A 17,947-nucleotide genomic window follows, 5' to 3' on the forward strand; every position below is an offset into this window, starting at 1 on the left:
TTTTAATTTGCCACATACTTTTGTTGGGCAGCAGACTCTTTTTTTCTCTCACCTGCTGTAGCACATTTCTCAGGCATCTCCAGTTACCTGGATGCATGTACAATCTGGTGAAGTTGTAATGAGCTTCCCTTAATTACTTCCGGTTAACCACATCTGGTCTGCTAGTCCAGATGAGGATGGTGGCAAGAGATACAACCATGTTGTAGGTACAGTCATCAGTTGATTAGACCTTCCTCAACATAGACTTGACTTGCTAACCTCAAAGGTACTCCGTTCTCTACCTGTTCTTTTGAAGGGTAAATAAGGAGGACACAGGACTGAGATGTAGGATGACATGACTCAGTAGATTAAAAAACTACATAAATAATAATTCTGTCATTTTCTCAGTAGCATATTAACATAAATCTTTTGCTCAATGTAGTAGAGAAAAACCTTCAGCTGACTAGTCATCTTGAAACTTCCATTTCAATGCTCAGTGCAAAACTATTTGGGTAATTCGTGTGCACATTAAAAATGTGTGCCTTGACTTAACTCTTTCTGTCTTCACTTTTTAATTTTTTTTTTTTAAGGGAGATTTTTACTATAGGGCACGTATGCTCACCAAAGAGACAGAAAACAAGAAATCACTCCATCGGGGGTGGGGGGTGCATGGCCATGCTGCAATCCCTTCTCCTCCATTCTCCTCTTTGGATCTTGGACACACACACACACACACACACACACACACAGCGTGAGTTTTAAGTTGCCTGGTTCAGGACTTGAACTACGGTTGACTTCATGGAAGTCCAGCAACATAACCGTTATGCCCTCTGCTGGTCCATCTTTCTAGGCTTTTTTTTTTCCCCCTGTTAAAATTGGAAGAGGGAGCTAGATGATGGGGCAGTGGTACAATCTGACACTTGGCAAAGCATTCCTACATGGGGGAAGTTTCTGATTCAGATCCAGTGACCTCCCTGAGTATGCTGGACACCTGCTTGCCCATGATCTAGGGCTGGCTGAAGGCTGAGGGTAGATTCCTGGCATCCAGACCCTATTGGGGGTGCTCTCTCTCTTTCTCTCTTGCTTGTAAAGGAAAGAAAGAAACTTTAAAAAATCATCTTTTTTTTAAAATTGAAGTTTCAGATGTTTGAAAGCATATTCTTTCTTTTAGTTTTTTGCCATAGGGCGCATGCAATGACTGACAGTAACCATTAATGGATGAGTTAGGACACTTGGAGGTACAGAAAAGAGTAACTTTTTTTTTAATATAAATTTTTGCTGTAGGGCTTGTTTGCTTGCCAGAGAGACAGAGAAACAGAAAGAGAAAAGTACCTCCCAGTGGGGATCATCATGCCACAATCCCTTCTCCTCCATTCTCCTCTTAGGATTTTAGGCATGCATGGACACATGCCTAGTGTGAGTTTCAAGCCACCAAGTCCAAGCCTTGAACTGTGGTCAACCATGTGGGATTCTTGTGACATTACCATTATGCCATCTGCTGGTCCCAGGAAAGAGTAACTTTTAGGGAAGGGGAAAGGAAACATAAAAAATGCTGGAGGTCTGTATGTGTGTTTTAATTAAAATAGTCTTCCATCAGAAGTGTATTTTTTTTATCTGGAAAAACTTCTGGAACATTTGCCCTTTAGAATTTCAGGTTTCAAACTAAAACCAATAATAACTTCTTAGGTCCAGGAGCACTAAGCAGAATATGCTAGAAGGCGAAGTAAGGAAATAGGATATAGTTGAGAGAACTTGATTGGTTTGAGGCTACCAAGCTCGTTATTGCTATAGCAAAAAATGTCTACTCTTTCCACTTATTCCTTAATCCTACAATTCTTTCCATTGTTCTTTAAGTTTTCATTTAATTCAACAACTAGGTACTGAATTTAGGACTGAGTGCTAGCTACTGAATCAAGTTTTAAAGACACATATTGAAATTAAGCAGTTTTTTTTCCGGGAGCTTGGTGCTTGCAGTCTAGTTGACAGTTACAGTACAGACAGTACTTTTCATTGTTGTGCCCTCAGCTGGTGCTCTTTTCCCAGTATTTCATATGACTGGCTCCTTCTTATTCTTCAATGTCCAATAAAAAAAAAAGAGAAAAGAAAAAAGCAGAAGGCACATGCACTTGCCTGAGAGAGTTAGAGAAAGAGACCAAGAGAAAGCACCCTCAATGGGGAATGGTCATGCCACAATCCCTTCTCCATTTCTCCTTCCTTTGTGATTTTGGCCATCCATGAACTGGCACCTGGAGTGTTTCTCAAGTCAGAGGTCTGAGACTCAAACTATGCAGTCAGACTTGTGAGATTCAGCTGATTAAGCACCACATCAGAAGCTGGCTCTCACTATCTCATTTTAAGATTCCTTTCCTTTTTTTTGGGGGGGGGGTAAGTTTGTTTCATTTATGTCTTTCTTGAGAAAGAGCACACATGTGAGAGGCAGGTCCTGACCCCTTTGCCCAGTGTCCGAGCCAGCCAGATCTCAGGCATTCTTATGCCCGGCATACCTCAGGTCCGCTTGAGGTCTGAACCTACAGGCAGTCATACGGCTTCCAGCACTGCAGATCAGTATACTACCTCCCATGCCACTGAGGCTAGGCTGAAGAATCATTTCTCATCTCGAAGAAAGTTGAAAGGTCTTCTCTGGATCATTTCTTCCAAAGTTTCTTTTATTTTGGTCATCTTATTGATTTCCTTGAATACGTAAATTATATTTTCTGTTTATTTTATTTGCTGGCATATTTGTTTGTTTGTTTGTTTTCTTCTGGGCTATAAAGGCCATTAGGGTTCCTTGCTTGACTATTTTATTCTGAGCTTTATTCCCGGTATCTACACACAAGGCCTACATGCTAAATGTGGACTTATGTGTGAGAGAATTGGTTTGTTGAAAGAATGGTGAAAGGGGTTTCTAGGCAGATACGTAATCATGAAAGGGTCTGCTGTTGCAAGAGAAATAGTGTAAAGTTGAGGATCTTCCGGTGTGCTGGAGAATTAGGTTGATAAAAAGAAGATTGACAGTGGGAATCACGCTGCATTCGAAGCCAAGCACATTAGATTCTGTTTTAGTTGTTTAAGAGAGCCAGGAGATGTTTCTTTGAGTAGGAGTGTGGCACAGTTGGGAAAATCATTCTGGTAGCTGTTTGGTAGATGGACTAGAGCATGGTGACTGCAGGCAGAGAGTTGCATTAGAGGGCTGTAGCCATAATGACATGCAAGAGAACCTAAAGTAAAACAGTGCTACTTTGATGCGGAAAAGAAGTTAGATTAAAACTTAATTGGGCATAGGAGAAAAACGAGAGATGATGGATGATTTTGAAAATTCTGATTCAGGTGTGTGAGTGTTAAATGGTAGCTTCATTCATTAAAATCAAGAACAGACAGTGCAGATATTTTTGAGAGGATTACTAAATTTTGTTTCAGATGTGTTGCTTTTATGTAGTATCTATCTATTATGTAAACATAATAGATAGTTGGGAAAGCAAATTCAGATCTCTGATAGGTCAGGATTGAGGTAGGAACCAGTGGTAATAAGCTCATGGATAGCAGTTAAAGTCTGGAAGCCTAAAGAGGAAAAGGATTTAAGGCAGTGGTTTATATTCAGAGATCATAAATCCATTTGAGAATATGAGGAAAACAATAGCTTTCTTGAGGACAAATACGGATTTGTAAGTGTACAATTTCAGGGAATTCCTTACCTTTGGAACCTATTTTTGAGCTTTCTAGGTACTGTCATGGACTTCAATTTAAGAACTCCCAAATCAAGGAGCAGACAGACAATATTTGAGATAGGAGGAGAACCTAGAAAAGGTACCTCTCAAGGAGAACTTTGAGAATCAGAGGTTCCTAGTGCTTGGTGTGGCAGACAGCCAGTAGGAGGGAGTTTTCTACTGGGCCATTGGGTTTAGCAGCAAGCCATTCATTTGTAATGTTTCATGCTCTGTAGAAGCACAAGGCAGATTGTGCCTGCTTAGAGTATATATTAGGGTTCAGGAAACAAAGCATGGTAAATGGTGTAGAGATCATGATGATGTCTATGATAAACAGTACTGATAGAAGGATATAGCCCATTTTTAAGGACTTACTGAAAGGGAAATTACATTATTTTGATGATCTATTATGGTATTTCAGCCCAGTGGGATTCTCAACTAGTTGGCCATTAGAAACATCTAGGAAATTTTTTAAAAATTGGAGCTCTACCAATGTCAATTAAATCAGTATCTCTAGGGAATGAACTTTTTCATAGTTTTTGTTTCTTTTTTTTTTTTTTTTAAAGAATTATCAAGTCATCTAATTGCATATGTCATTATTCTTTCTAATTTGACCAGATAGAGAGAGAGAGAGGGAAAGTGAGAAAACAAATCACTAGGTCCAGGACTCAAACCATGGTCGGCCATGTGGGAATCTGGCACCCCCACGCACCACACCACCTGCCAGCCTCAGTTTTTGTTTCTTTATCTTTTTCTTAATAGTCAAGAACCAATGCTACAATCAGGAAACTTCCTTGTTGTTCTTATGTAAGAACGTTCTTATGTTGTTCTATGTAAGAACCCTTTTTTTATGTAAAAACATGTATATTGTCATCAAATGATATGTTTACAAGTGGCAAGAGTATTTATTCTTTACACCTGTTTGCTTTATTTAAGTTCGTTATATATTTTTTACTCTTTGTTGTTTTTTTAACTAGACAAATTTAAACTTTGTACAGTTGGCCCAAGTAGCTAATTTCATAATCTTACCTTCCTTCTCTTAAAATGGCATTCATGCATGACCAAGACCTTAAACTGGTTGTCTATGCTAGAACAGGCATTTTATTTTATGTATAAAGGCAACTGAAAGGAAACTAACAAAATGGGAAATTTCACTTCAGAATGCTTTTCTTGAGTAAATTCTTGATCATCTATCAGGGGCTCAAGTTGAAACCCTTAAAATAAAAATCAGAATACAGAAAAGTTTAAAATTAATGTTTGCCAATCCTGATACCAACTGGAGGCTAAAAGAGAGTTTATTTGGTCTGTTAGCTACTTAGTGAATTAACATTTATACTTGCAAAAAGAAAAGAAATAATAGTCTTTAAACTATGTTGTTTTATGGGCTAGCCCTGTGGCCTGTTGGTTAAGGGAGCTGATACCACATGGTTGACCACGTGGTTTGAATTCCAGCCTTGTGGCTTTTGTATGTGTGCCCCAAACCCCAGCAGGATGGAGAAAGAGAGGAGAAGAAATTGTGGTGTGATCATACCCATTGGTGGGTGCTTTCTTCTCCTTATGTCTCTCTCTCTCTCTGTCTCTCTAGCAAGTGTGCATGCCCTCTGGCAATAAAAAAATGTATGTTGTTTTATTAGCAGTAGTTTAATGGCTAAAGTAGCCTCACAAATTGTAGTCATATATTATAGATAATTTAGGACAGATATCAAACTTTTCTGTAAAGAGATAAACTTCCCAGTTTTTTAAATGGTAGTTCATAATGTGGGAAAACAGAGACACATGTAAGACTTGCCCAAGAGAACTAAAGCCTTACAATTTAAATGAAATGACATTATAAATTTTTGTTGACATTTAATATCCAAACCTGTTAAATTTCTAATTTTCTTTTGCAGGTACATAAGCAAAGTTGAGAAAAGTACAGTTGTCCCTCAGTATCCACAGGGCCTTGGTTCCAGAAGACCCCACCCCCTGGGGATACCAAACTCTGAGGATGCTCAGTTTCCTTATATAACATGGCATAGAATTTATACATAACCTATGTACATCCTTCAATATACTTAAACTCATCCATAGATTACTTACATTAGCTAATACAATGTTAACACTATGTAAATAGCTGTTATATGGTATTTTGGGGGAATGGTAATAAGGGAAATATATATTGAATGTAGATGTAGACAAGCAAGCAAGCAACTAACCAACCAATCGTCTCAGGCCTAATTACGTATTGGACATCAGCAGCAACATAGTATTTGTGGTCTTTACATGACTACGAATCTGAATCCATAGATTTAGAACTGCTGGTACAGGGGGCTGACCGTATTCATTTTGTAGTACATAGTAGACTTGGTTGGCGTCTCCCTTTCTCCCTGTCTTTTCTTATTCCTCCCTTCTCCTGACCCCCATATACCCATGGTGAACAACTACAGCATGTTTTCTTTGGGTTTAATATGGTAGTGTTATTGTTGAGGATTTTTTAATTAACTATTAAATTTCATGTGTTTTCAGTATTAATTTGGCTTACCAGATATATCAAAAATTGTAAAAAATTGTACTTTTCATTTTTACCCCTTGCTATTAAACTTGAAGGAAAAGGATCTGTTTTTGTGTTCCAAAGTTTGCAAACTACAGTGAATAACTAGAAATCCTTTCCATTTTTGAACATTTTTCTATCCATGGAAGAGGAAGAAAGGATATAATAATAGTAACAATGAGAATAGCTAAATTTGAATGTTTACTATGTGCAAATAATGCACTAAGCACTTTACATGAGACTTCACTTAATTTTCACTATACTCTGTAAAAATGATAGATTCTGTTATTTGCTTCATTTTACAGAAGAGTATATTGAGACACAAAGATGTTAAGCAACTTATAGGACTGATAAGTGGTTCTCTGGATTTAGCCCAAGCAATCTGTTCAGCTCTTAAACTTGGTGTGTGTGTGTAAACATTGCTTTTTTAAATCATCTCAAACTGACAATTAAGCTCTACAGACATTTTATTGAGTGTGTAGTGCCTTGGTAACTGTGCCAAGGCTAGGCACAGATATAAGATCTGATCATGCCTCTGAGAGCTTCTTGTCTACAAGGAGACATGTAAATGGGAAGCATTTCACACTAGTGAAATTTCACCGTAGTGTGGAAAATTGCCATGCCAGGTATGCATAGTAACGTGGCAATGAGACTCAAAACATAAACACTCCAGCGAGGTCTTAGAGATCAGATTTTAGTTCCATTCCTTTTTTTTTAATTTAATTTTTTTTTTTATTTCACTCATGATGGGTTAATGACCTTCTGGACTAGGGTTTCCGTATTTTCATTTCCCTTCTAGACCTACATCTGTCTGTTCAGTATCTCCTTTTGGATGTCTCACAAACGTCTTGGATTAAAATGTCCAAAATGGAATTGTTAGCCCCTTTTCTTCCCATGCACCCCTGCAAAACTGCCCTCTTTTCAGTGTTTCTTATCTCAATGAATCATATCTTAGGCCACAAACCTAGAGGGAACCTCCATCTCCCTTTTCTTACCCCAATATCAATTATAAAATGTTCACTCTGCCTCCTAGAAGTCCTCTCTTCAGCCTACTACTTTCCTTCTTCATCCAGTACAGCCACTCTGGTTCATGCTACTGCCATGTCTCACCTGGACTGCTGCAAATAATACCCTGACTGGATTTACTTACCCTTTGCAGTAAGTCTGTTTTCTTACTGCAGAAGTGATGGTGCTGAATCTCGAAAGTGCAAGTACACCATGTTATTTCTTGCTTCTCTTTTAGCTCTTGGGATAAGTAGGGAAACCTTTCACATGGCATAGAAGGCATGATTTGACCCTCCCCTGCATCTGCAGCCTGTTCTTTTGCCATTTTATTCTTTTGCTGTTCCTATACTAACCATGCTGGTCCTTCTTCAGATCTGAACAGTTTATTCTCTTACCTCAGAGCTGACAATACCTGCTGTTCCTTCTACCATGTCTTGTTCACTGCTCAGTCCCTGCCCCCTAGCATGGGGCCTGACGTTTAGATTTCCAGTTCATTGTTACAGAATTGATTGAATGACGGTGATGCTGAGCTATAGAACAAATAGGAATAAGCCACCTGTGGAAATGGGGATAAATCATTTTCAACAGAAGGAATAGATTAAGTAGATAAATATTCTCTACATACAAGAGTTTGTATAAATCAGTAAGAAATCAAAGAAAGAAAATAAACAAAGGTGATGAGACAGTTAACATAAAGGAAATGTTTAGTAATATTAGAAAAGTTTACCCTCTTTAATATTCACAGAAAATCAGTGAACTCACTATTGCAATTTTTTTACGAATCAGGCTGTTGAAGATTTTTATAAAATCTTTTGGTGACTAGATGGGACAGCCCATGTGTGTGATCTTAATTTTGTTTAATATGCACCGATAAATATGTGAGTTTTACAGCTTAAAAACATGTACCTATCTGAGCATAGGAAAAAACTTAACAGTAACTGTCATTGCGGTAGGATTATGGGTGAGTTTTTTTTCCCTTTGATTATTTCTTATGTAAACAAAATCACATGCTATTTTGTTTTAACATGAGTACATAAAAACTATTTAAAATATTAAGAAATTTAGAATAAATGTTGCTTTTTTACAATAAGGAATTAAGTGAGCCCTCTGGTGGATAAGGGAGACAGATGTCACATGGCTGACTGCCCTGCCACAGTGACTAAAAAACACCAGGTGCATGTGCATACAAGTCCTGACGAGAGAAATAGATAAGGGATTGCAGCCTGGCCACACATATTGGACTGTGCTTACTCCCTCCCTTTATCTCTATCTCTCTGGTGAATGCATGTACCTTCTGGGAATTTTAAAAACAAAAAAAAAGGAGGAGGAGGATAAAAGAGGAAATAGTATGCCAGATTTCTTACCTTGGAGTTTGAATACCCAAATGTATTGTATTTAGTAAGATACACTTTTTCCCTTGTTATCCACAGTAGTATGTTAATTAAAATTAATGCTATGTTTGCATTGACTAATATGACATTACTTTAATAGGGCATATTGTAATTTGTGAGATGCTCATTATATGCTCATTAATTTGTCAGAACAGTCATGTGAAGTAAATTATTTTATTTGCATTTTACAAATGAGAGTAGAGTTAGCCCACTATCACATACGAACCATATCTGTCTTAAATCCAAGTTTTCTTAACTGACAGGTACATTTTAGTTTTTAGCTAGGCTACTATTTAAATATTAGTAAGCTCAAATAGGTATTATATTATGTATGCTTATGTAGGTATTCCTTATCCAAAATATGTGGGACATCAGTGTTTTGGACTTTTTTTGGATTTTGGAACATTTGCTTATATTTAATAAGTTACCTTGGGAATGGCATCCAAGTCTAAACACAGAATTTATTTTTATTTATTTTTTTAAGAATTATTTTATTTAACTTTATGTATTTATTTAATTTGACCAGAGAGGGACAGAGTAAGAGAGAGAGAGAAAGCAAGCTACCAGGTCTGGGACTTGAAACATGATCGGCCCTCTGGGAGTCCAGCACCCTTAACCACCATGCCACCTGCCAGCCTCCACAATTTATTTTTAATATAAACCTTATACACATAGCCTGAAGATAGTTTTGTACAATATTTTTGGATGACAGCGTTTAGACTGCAGTCTATCACATGAGATCAGGTATGGAATTTTCTACTTATGTCACATCTGTGCTCAAAAGTTTCATATTTTGAAGTATTTTTATTTCAGATTTTTGGATTAGGGATTCTCAACCTGCATTGCAAAATATTTCATTTTTTCACATTGAGCTTTTTCATGTAAATGTAAACCATTGAACTTACCTTACCTTAAGCAATCTTTCAGAAAATCATCATCATTTAAATATTCTCCCACCACTGTTTAGACACCATTACAAATATTTTCATTGACTGAGGTATAAAGTGCACACCTTTACTCCTTGTTTTGTTTCATTTTATTTTTTTTATTTTATTTTATTTTTTTGGAGAGATTTTCACTGTAGGGCGCGTGCGCTCGCCAGACAGACAGAGAGAGACATAGAGACAGAAAGCGAGAAATCACCCCCCAGGGGGGATGGTCACGCCGCAATCCCTTCTCCTCCATTCTCCTCTCGGGATCTTGGGCACGCACGCACACGTGCCCGGCGCGAGTTTTAAGCCACCGGGTCCGGGACACGAACCGCGGTCGACTACGTGGGAGTCCAGCGACACAGCCATTACGCTAACTGCTGGTTCCCTTATTTTGTTTTTGATTTATTTTCTTCATAAAAGAGACGAAGTGCAGGAGAGGAAGAAGGAGAGACAATTACAGGCACCCTCAACAGGATCACACGCCACTGTGCTTCCCACTCGCTAGCCTTTCCCAGCCACCCAGGCACGCAAGCAAGCATGTGCTCCCAGCAAGTGCAGGTTGACCTGGAAACCAAACTGGGCACGGCTTCCAGCATTGTGTTGTTGTGCTATGGCCTTTGCCACCCTGGTGTGGGCCTGTATTTTTTTTTTTTTTTAATAGTTGCTGACAGCTCTCAAAGTTATTGTTCATTTCCATTTAAAAATAGTATGCTCATCATTCTCTTAATATAAATTTATAAAAATCATTTCAATTAGTTTAGATGCAAGTCATTTACATGAATGCTTCTTGCTCCTCGTCCTCAGACTTGATGTTTAGATTGAATCTCAGTAAGTGGAGACCAACGCAATGAAGGTAGTTAACTTAATGTGATAATGCATTTATGTCAAGTACTTTTGCTTTTACTTAAGCATTTGTTAAATGTTTTATATAATATGATTGGCATTACACAATCCTTTCATTTGGAAAATACAAGATTTTGTGTGTGAGTGCGTGGCCAATCATGCTATAATAAAATGTTCTTCTTGTGGCTAGACTACGAAAATGCCAACCCTAAACCTGGCTCCTAAAATACAAGATCCCGGGCATAGTATAAAAATGTCCTCATGATAGAATGTCATCCTGCCAAACGAGTTAAAGATTGTCATTGTTTTTTCATCTGCCTGTGCCATTGCCCCTAGTGCATCTGATTTTCTCCCTTTGCGACTGCTTTAAACACAATGGTTGTCAAAGGGAAAGTGGAAAGTTCAGAATTTGTTGTTTTAAGAGATATTTTTTCTATAGGGCATGTACGCTAGCTCAAGAGACAGACAGACAGAAAGTAAGAAATCCCTTCCCAAGAGGGATGGCCTTGCCACAGTCTCTTCTCTCAGGATCTTGGGTACACACACACATGTGCCCAGTATGAATTTAAGCCACCAGGTCTGGGACTCAAACCATGTTCGGCTCTGTTGGAGTCCAGTGATGTAACCATTATGCCATCTGCTGGTCCCAAGTTCAGAACTTTGGTGATAATTTATCTCAACTAATTTAATAGTTCTAGAATTAACATGGAAATTTAGTGTATAATTCTTATTTGTCTATACTGTGTCTTGATCTTCATGACAGACTTGGGATTGTAAAAAAAAATAAACCATCACTACAGTCTCTGTCTCTCTCATCTATTAGAAGATTCTTCTTAATATTTCTAACTGTCATTAATAAACATCTAACCCCACTTATTTTTTGTCACTTACTTTTACTGGAAGCCTGACTTTGCAATGTAGGTTTTTATTTGGTTGGTTGTTTTTTTATTGTTGTTTTTTGGCATGACTTCATGAGGTCATCCAAGTAACCTCACATGTTGGTTTCCTTTTACTGAGATATTTGAGAACAACTGCTGTCATTTCTTTTTTATGGTAAGTACCCTGAGACTTCTCCTCACATAGCTAGCTGTTTTTATATCTTATACCATCCTGCTTTCCTCTGGATTATCATTCCCTGCTTTAAATGAGAAGTTCAGTATATTCTAGATGTTTAAATACTCCTGTCTAACTTAGGTATGTGAGTTTGTTTGTTTATTTAAGTAATATTTAAAACCCTATGTTGTTTCAGTATGACTTAAAGTATGCAATAATGTATTTTCCTTAAACAGGTTTTAGAGATTATCATGGGAATTTTGAGGCTGAAATGCAGGGAGAGCAGTGTAATGAACACCCATGGATCTGTAATATATCTCTGACAGTTGTTAGGAGATGAAGCGGAAGGCAGCAGTTCTGTCCTGAAGTACTGTTATAACTCTATGTAAGTCTTTGCTGTGTCTCAGAGTAGCTAGTCCAAATTTGTTTAGTTTCTGTTGCAAGATTCCGGATACCAAGTGTCATCTGAAACTTTTATCAAAATCTATTTATTGCTGAGTCAGATAGTTAAACATACCTATATTTTAAAGAAAAATTACTGACATCTCCCTCCTTCGAATATTTTAGTGTGCATCTCTAAAATAATAAGCATATTTGTCTACAAAATCATTCTGTCATCTCAACCAACAAAATTAACAGTATGGGTATAGACTGTAGTTCGGAGGTAAAACACAGAGCTCTTTGAAGCACTCCCCCCTTGGGAAGATTCCTGGTTCAAGTTCAAAGACCTCTGTGAATACACCAGGCACATACATCCCCACGATCTGGGCCTGGCTGAAGGCTGGGGGTGGATCATAGCGTGAAGATCCTCTTGGTGGTCCTGTCTCTATGTCTCACTTGTTCACTTATGGAAGAAATATAAGTAAACTTTAAAAATTAACAGTAATTGCCTAATATCTCTCAGATTCATTCAGATTCACTTTGAAAGTACTCAAATTTCCCTCTAGTATCTCTTATATTGACTTATTTATTTAAACCAAGATCCAATTAAGGCTGTATTATGCAGACATTTTGTTCAATTTAATTTAAAAAAATGAGCTTTACATTTATCAGCATTACATTTTATTTATTGATAGTGCTTCATTGGGCCAGACTAGGAATTAGCAAACTTTTTCTTAAAGGGCCAGGTAGTAAGTATTTTAGTCTGTGAGTCATTTGGTTGTTACAGCTGCTCAGCTATGCCGCATAGTCATTACAGGAACACATGAGCGTGGCTGTATTCCAGTGAAACTGTTAGAAAACAGGCACTGGCCTGCTAGCTGTAGTGTGCTGTCCTCTGCCTAACCTTGTATGGTCTTGCCTTTTCCTCCACCTATTACTAGACTCTTCTCAAGTTTTGCATCAGTTCATTAAATAATACTATGTGGTTGTAATATAAAACTGTCTAAATCCATCAGACAGTAAAAACACTTAACGAACACGTTCTGTATGCTTTGTACTTGAAGCAGATCATCATATTTAATCCTTAGACGCATCCTGGGAGGGGTTGGTGGCATTATCTACCCATCTACAGAAAAGAAAATGAAGACGTAGAGATTAGGTAACTGGCCCAATGTCACATAGCTAAATAATGTAAACACTAGGTCCGGAGCCCACTTTTGTCAGGCTTGTGCTGTAGGATCCAGCAACTTTGCAAGAATGTCCTCTTTTCTAAAAGGCACATTATTAGCTTTTCTCCATCTTAGTCCCAGGCAAGTGTTGACAGACTATCAAGCCATGTTGGAAACAGGATATAAGATATCTATTTTCTAATCTGCTATTTTGGGAGTTTTATAAAGAATCCAAGGTTATTTTGAATAGGCTTTCTTACTTTCAGAAAAGAGCAATCTGTAGACCACAGGGGTTTATGTCGCATTTGCAAGTTGGCCTATTACCAGTTTTCCCCTCCTGCTGTTTCTCAAATCATAGGTGATAATTTTGTGGTTAATTCTTTGAGACCCCATCTCTCATCACCCTCAGCTATACTTGAGTATACTTAAAGTAGCTAGATTCTACTTTTCTGTATTGTCAAATTTGTTTTATTTATTTATTTATTTTTTTAAAGGTTTCTGCCATAGCAACGTTTCTTGGGACCAGCAGATGGCATAATAGTTACATCGCTGGACTCCTATGTAGTCGACTACGGCTTGAGCTCCAGACCCTGCACTTCAAACTCATGCTTGGGCGTGTGTGTGCATGACCACAATCTCAAGAGGAGAATAGAGAAGGGATTGTGGTGTGACCATCCCCCTGGGAGGTGATTTCTCACTGTCTCTTCCTGTCTCTCCAACGAGTGCACGCATCTGGTACCAAAAGTCTCTCTTAAAAAAAAAAAAGTTTCTTGGTGCAGAGACAGAGACACTGCAAGAAAAGGGAGGAATCTGTTTCCAGTGGGGGATGGACATGCTGCAACCCCTTCTCTGCCCTTCTCCTCCTGGAAATTTGAGCAAGCGTGCACACACCCAACATGATTTTCAAGCCACCATGTCTAGGACTTGAACCGTGGTCAGCCATGTGGGAATCCAGTGCCGGAACCACTATGCCACCTGCTTCACCCAAAGTTTATCTGGTTTTAATCTTTGGCTTTCAATTAGATTCTAGAATTATTTGTTTTGTTTTGTTTGTTGTTGTTTATTACCACCAAAGGATACCAGTACTTTCCACAAAGAGGGGGAGAGAGAGAAAGCACCCTCTGTCCCACAGTCTTCTCCATTCTGTTGTGATTTGTAGCATGCACATACACATGCCTGTTGTGTTTTTGAGGCTCGGGGACTTAGGATTCCAAATGAAGTAGGCCATGTGAGATCGACTTCCTTAACCACTTGGGTACAGGGTGACCCATTTTGTTTTTATGAGAGTGCTTATCCTGGCCTTTATCTTTTCTAGTGTGGAAAATGTGATTGTGTTTGATGTAATTTGTTTTGAGAGCCAGGAGATGGCAGTGTTCTCTGGGTGATGATTAAGATTACAGTTTGTTGTAGTTGCCAAAGTAATGTTTTTGAATAATACTGTAAAATTAGAGGACCTGTAATATAGACTGTGTGTTCTTTTCCATGAATTCATTGAGTGAGAAAGAAGCTGATTTTATTTTTGTGATGCATTTAATAGAAAACTAGGAACATGACATTTCTTGAGAGTAGGACAGCTACAGTTTTGAACTTTGTATTATACTAGAAGGAAGTATTATTTGACAAATCAAACTCACTAAACAAAAGTCACTCTACTAATTCTATGTACAGAATAATTATTAACATTTTGGCAGGTGTAAGTATATGAATGCATTGCATAGGTATACAAACCAAAATGAACCTATATTGGATATAAAATTGTTTTCTTCTCTGATAAACATTTAGGACCCTTGTCTACCCTTACGTAGTTTTATAATTTATAAAATCTGTTTAGTAGTCTGTTAAATAAGACTATGCTATACTTTATTGAACATGTCCTTTGGGATAGACATGGAGGTCATCTCTGTTATTTAGAAAACTGCAGTGTATAATCCTGTTCATACTTTGCTTATGTAATGTATAATCATATTCATATTTTGCTTATTGCAGTTATTTTTCAAAAGATAGTCATATGGTTGACTACAGTTCCACATAAATGAATATTTTTAGTTGTTTGAGTACATACTGTCAGATTATGTCCTGTAGAAATGTTTGTACCAAAGCATAAGAGAATGTTGGTTTACTCATTCATCCCTTTACTGTTTGATAATTTGTCAATATAAGGAAGTGGTATCTCATTGTTCTAGTATTTATTCAGTTACTAATAAACTTAAAAAACATATATTTGCCAAGAGCTTCTTAGTAAATATCTACTGAGCCTAAGAAATGTAATAATGGAAATTTAAATATTGTTAAAATCAAGGGATAATGGAAACATTATACATATACCCAACTTCAGTCATACCTAAGCACTGGGTTATAAACAAATGTTCATACGAGGAAAAGAAAAAAATTATAAAGTATTAAACATTTGCCTCAGTTTTTTCCAATATAAGAAATTAGAAAAAGAAGAGAATAAATCTGTAGGACAAAGAAAATAATGAATGCAGGCAAAAAATTTAACGTATCAACTACCAATAGTTTTTTCTTTGAAGAAACTTACCAAAACTCTTTCAGTAAAATTGATGAGAGAGAAAAATGATAAGGATAAGTTGTACTAGGAAGAAGAGATAAGCATTCTACAGCTGAGATTTTAAGACTTAAGAAAACTGAAAAATTGTATGCATAGTAAATTTAGAAATTTAGAAGAAATGGAAAATTTTAAGAAAATGTACTTTAGCAAAACTGACTCAAGAAGAAATAGAAGGAATCAGTTGTCTTAAAACCCTTAAAGAAATTCAATTCATTTTAAAAAAATCCATCAAGCGAGCAAGATACAGATCTAAACAGTTTTCAGATAAGATCTTCTAAATTAAAAAGGAAAAAATCCACTCTGACTTTTCTGATGAGTCTGGTATAACCCTGATACTCAAACCCAGTAAGTACAACACAAGGAAGGAATATTATAGGTTGGTTCTAATTATGAATAAAGATGTATTGATCCTAAATAAAATATCTACAGACCAAATCCATCAATTTTTTAAAATTGCGATTTAATTGTGTTTGGGGATATACAGTCATGTGTCACTCAATGACAGAGATACGTTCTGAGAAATGCTTTGCTAGGCAATTTCTTTGTTGTGCAGACATCTTAGAGTATACTTACACAAACCTAGATGGTTAGAGAATTAGTATGTCATTGTGACTTTTCTTCTACTTTTTTATAGAGCCTGTATTTTGCTTAAGACAACAAATATCCATTCAGTTTACTATTAGAAAAATAAAGTTATTTCCATTTTGATATAAATAATAGTGTACTCACTACGCAAGGCCTAATGAGAAAATATGATTTTAACAGGTAGATTTTGTCCTGTTTTGCAAGTAAATGCTTAGTATGAGTTTAATTAGTCAAGTAATCATTTAGACTATATAGTAATTCCACCATAATATTATGGTAGCACTGTCATATATGTGGTATGTTATTAACTGAAATGTCACAACGTGGCTTGTAACTATAATACTTACATAATAAGTGTAACAAAAATGGATGAATATGATGAAACACCAATTGAGAGTAGATTTTCTCTGGAAGGAAGAGATAATATGCTTTGGGAGAAGGTCAGGGAGAGCTATCAATTGTGTTTTAATTTTTTTTTTTTTTTGGAAGCCAAATGGTAGAACATAGATGTTCATTGCAATGTTCTTTTTTCTTTTTTTTTTGCCTTTTTTTTTTTAATTTAAAATATTTCATGCTGGTGCTACAGTTAGCAGGTTTAACAGTTTTATGAGTTTCATTGTCACTTTCAAATACTTTATTTTTTGTGGAATTGCTTAAACACATTCCCTTTGGAGGTATACAAATGTGTGTGTGTTTTTAAATTTATGTATAAAATAGTATGAGATATGAGAATGTATATTACATACATATTTCCATGAATATTATATTAAAGGGAGGGCTTGCTGAGAAGAAAAAGAATATTAGTTCTTTTACATTCATATGAAAATAGGTGGCTTTGAGAATATAGTTTTGGCCTTGCTAACAGGTTTTTTCTGTGCCTAGAACTAAAATAAATGGTTTAGAATGCTAGGGAAATGGGAAACTTAAGATAAACAGTAGGTTGGAACCAGCAGATGGTGTAATGGTTACACTGGACTCCCATGTAGTTGACCACAGTTCAAGCTCTGGATTTGGCAGCTTGAAACACACTGGGCAAGTGTGCATTTGTGCCCAAAATTCCAAGAGGAAAATGGAGGAAAAGGGATTTCAGTGTGACCATCAACCCCTACCCCAAAACCCGGGAGGCTGGTTTCTCACTTTCTGTCTCTATCTGGTGAGCACACATACCCTATACCAAAAATCTCTCTTAAAAACAAAAAGATAAGCAGGAAGTGAAAATGTTGGATTTTATAGCATTCATTTGCCAAATAATAATTTAACATTTGCTGTGTACCAGATGTAGCGTTGAGGCTTGTGAATATATAATATCGTCTTTGATCTCAATAAACTTAGAGTTTAGTAGCAGAAATTGATGATCTTGATGTTTAACTGTGGATACCATAATAGTCATAAGCAATTTGAAGTTATTTTTTTTCCTCATGGGAATTAATTTCTATAGCTATTTTTTGTTGTTAATTTAAACAAAAATTATGTATGTATGTTTTCAGAAATAACCCAAGCCTCTTGAACTACTAATATTTATCCATAATATATATATATATATATATATTTTACTTACTGATAAATTTTTTTAAAAATGTAAATGGTTAAAACTAGAAGGGTTATGATAGGCCGTCAGATGCTTTGTAGAAATTGAAATTTGGCTGTTTCCCTGATGGCTGTTCTGTTGGGTCATTGGAAAAATAATGATGCATTTTCATAGAAAAACATAATAAAATATGTCATGACTTTTCTGATGATCCAATAGTTACTTTATCTAAAAGGGCGGTTTAATATGTTTACTTTAAGATGTGAATCTTTGTTAAT

General features: G+C 36.6%; 1 protein-coding gene across 2 annotated transcripts in view; it reads left to right on the top strand.

The window, feature by feature from the left end:
* TBPL1 (TATA-box binding protein like 1) overlaps positions 1-17,947 on the top strand; it is a 39,510-nt gene that overhangs the window by 8,054 nt on the left and 13,509 nt on the right. Inside the window, exon 1 of one of the 2 annotated variants that reach the window (XM_014586216.2) lies at positions 11,804-11,822. The exons of the other annotated variant lie outside the window; for it this stretch is intronic. The gene's annotated coding sequence lies outside the window, so the exon portion shown is untranslated. Of the gene's footprint in view, positions 1-11,803; positions 11,823-17,947 lie in introns of those variants that run through there. 2 annotated transcript variants of the gene reach the window in all.

The sequence above is a fragment of the Tupaia chinensis genome, unplaced genomic scaffold (assembly GCF_000334495.1).
Source record: "Tupaia chinensis unplaced genomic scaffold, TupChi_1.0 Scaffold000117_2, whole genome shotgun sequence".
In the NCBI taxonomy this organism is placed as follows: domain Eukaryota; kingdom Metazoa; phylum Chordata; class Mammalia; order Scandentia; family Tupaiidae; genus Tupaia; species Tupaia belangeri.